The following is a 2,883-nucleotide window of genomic DNA, read 5'->3' on the forward strand; positions in this document are numbered from 1 at the left end:
CCAACTGCTGTCGTTGATCCTAGATTAAGGGTATTTCTTTGATAAAATGCACTAGATAGTATTTATACGTTTGCTTATATATAATAAGCAGTATTACATGTGTTTATAAATTTATATTCAACTTTTTGCAGGTCATTGGTATTTCAAACTTACGAGTAGTGGATGCGTCCATCATGCCCGAAATTGTATCGGCGCACACAAACATACCGGTTTATATGATTGCCGAGAAAGCAGCAGATATGGTCAATGAAGATTGGGATTATTTAAAAAAATCTTAAGAATAATAAACTTTCATAAGGGAAATAATAAATCATTTTATTATATTTAAATAATAAATTATTATATTTAAATATTTATTATATATAATAATAAATAATAAATCATTTTATTATATTTTGCTAGCACATTTTTGCGGACAATACCAACGTACGTTGATGTGCTATTTATGGAATGTCTTTAAAAAAACAATTATATTTAAATAAAAAATCAAGTATTAATTAATTTACGTTGTAAATGTGAAATGTATACGTATGTGTAAAAGGAAGTATTCAAGAAAATATAAAAACATTAATTGTGATGTAAATTCTAAATTTTGCTGATTAATAAAAGCTTTTTTAAAGAAATAAAATATAGCATTGTAAATATGCGTATATAAGTTGCTAAACAAACGCTTTTGCAACAAATAATAAAGTATCTTAAAGAACAATATTAAACCATCATAAAACTCAATTATTCAAAGCACTTGAAAGTGGAAAGGATCTTCAAATCTGATTGAGCTTCAGTATTATTCTTTGTCTGCAATTCAATTAATTCTCTTACTGTATTACACATCTTGAATAGCTTGCATAGTGTAATACGTATATTTTTAGAGTTTCAATAAATATCAAGTGTTAATATCAAGTATTATTATTATATTAATACTTGATATTAACATTTGATATTTATTGAAACTCTAAAAATATATGCAAGTATTCATATAATAATAATACTTGATATTAACACTTGATATTTATTGAAACTCTAAAAATATACGCATTACACTATGACAGCTATTCAAGATATAAAATACACATTCAAAAAGTATAATACAGTAAGAGAATTAATTGAATTGCAGACAAAGAATAATACTAAAGCTCAATCAGATTTTAAGGGCCTTTTCATGTGCTTTGAATAATTAAGTTTTATGATGGTTTAATATTGTCTTTTAATATACTTTATTATTTGAAAAAGAAGCAGACGAGAAGATGAAATATCCGACAATAAATTAGGCTATTATCTTCCATAACTTTAATCAAATTTACGGCACTTGTAAAATAGGATCTTGCGGAGAGCCGATTGCTGTCGTCGATTTCAGATAAATATTTGCTCGAAAAAATGCACTAGACTATTTGTACAAAATGTAAAGCTGTTTGAACACATGTATACATATATAAGTCTATACATGTATGTTTGCATAATCGGTATTCACAAGGCTACGTTGCAATCCATCATTCTTGAAATAATATCGGCGCGTCTAAACATACCTCTTTATATTGCCGAGAAAGTAGCGGATGTGATCGAAAGAAAATGAGATTGCTTAAAAAAATCATGATGATAATAAATTTTCATAAAATTATAGCATTAATATATTTTTACGAGCACTTTATAATCATACGGAAAGAATTACAACACAGGAAATTGATTTTTATATAATTAATTTATATTAACTTCGCAGAAGTAGGGATACGCCTGTAAATATGATTATATTACTATATGTAGTGTAAAATGTTAAATAAATTATTTAAATAACTTATTAAAAAGAACAAAATAAAATGTTCTAATATTATCAAAAATTAAAATTTTGAATTCGTTTCAAAATTGTAAACAATAAAAAAGAAATAGTAACTTTGAATAGAGTTTACATCTCATTGTTAGAAACATATGTGTGCAGATTGTAAATATGATCAAAGCTACTATTAACATCTATTAATAGCTCTTTATTACAGAATATGATCCTTGAATTACGATATTTTAAGACTTCGTTTATCAAAAGTAACTTTTAAACATCTTTATAAAATAAATGTATTATAATTTCTAATATTACTCTAATTTCTTTGTAATTCAAAAAACATTAAATTACAAAAATGAATTTTATGTCAATCCAAGTATAGCAAAATTATATATCAAAATATATAATTATATTCCAAAATATAGACAAATTAAAAAATAGATGGAAATATTTTCCTTCGAGTGCTATACTAATCGCGCTCTACTAACTTGCTAGAGTACACTCGTTCGATATACTTTCCCTACATATTCTCTTGGCATTTCATTACAATAAGATATAATTGTTATAACATGGCAGATATGTAATCATAAATAACATTTCAATTTACAACAATTAAATAATAAAGAAAATAATTATTATATACAACGATAAATGCTTCTTTTCTTCTTCAAAAAGAAATATGTGTAAGTATAACGCTTTGAAAGTGTAACTTTATTTTTAAAAAGTATATAAAAAAATATTGTAGTATTCTAAGCGAAGAAATGTATATGCACAGAAACGTTGTAGTATATTGTGCAAAATATACGTGTGGCAAGGTCGAAAAACGTTAATGCATTTCTACTGTAATGACGAATGCGTTTGAAAAATTATATGTTATACAATGTACAGTGTCCGCCAAAAGTTCGGAACAACCTAAATACTTTCTGTACTGTTCGAAATATTGGATTGAAATTTGTAGGGTTACAATGGCAAAATATAATCAATCATTTCACCCTGAAAACACCCACGGCATGCGCGAAGCCTTATCTTCCTCATGTTTTCGCCGTGGGCCTCGCCAAAAAACACCATTACTCAAATGAACATAACTGCGAAAAAAATCGTAGAGACCTCAACGA

At 26.3% G+C, this 2,883-nt stretch overlaps 1 long non-coding RNA gene across 1 annotated transcript; it reads left to right on the forward strand.

Moving 5' to 3' along the window:
- On the forward strand, window positions 1-242 carry LOC105460238. The gene is made up of 2 exons (XR_975794.1): window positions 1-30; window positions 132-242. It is a non-coding gene; the product is annotated as an uncharacterized LOC105460238 (long non-coding RNA).
- The last annotated feature ends 2,641 nt before the right edge of the window (window positions 243-2,883 follow it).

Source organism: Wasmannia auropunctata, unplaced genomic scaffold (genome assembly GCF_000956235.1).
Source record: "Wasmannia auropunctata unplaced genomic scaffold, wasmannia.A_1.0 LD325872.1, whole genome shotgun sequence".
Taxonomy (NCBI): Eukaryota; Metazoa; Arthropoda; class Insecta; order Hymenoptera; family Formicidae; genus Wasmannia; species Wasmannia auropunctata.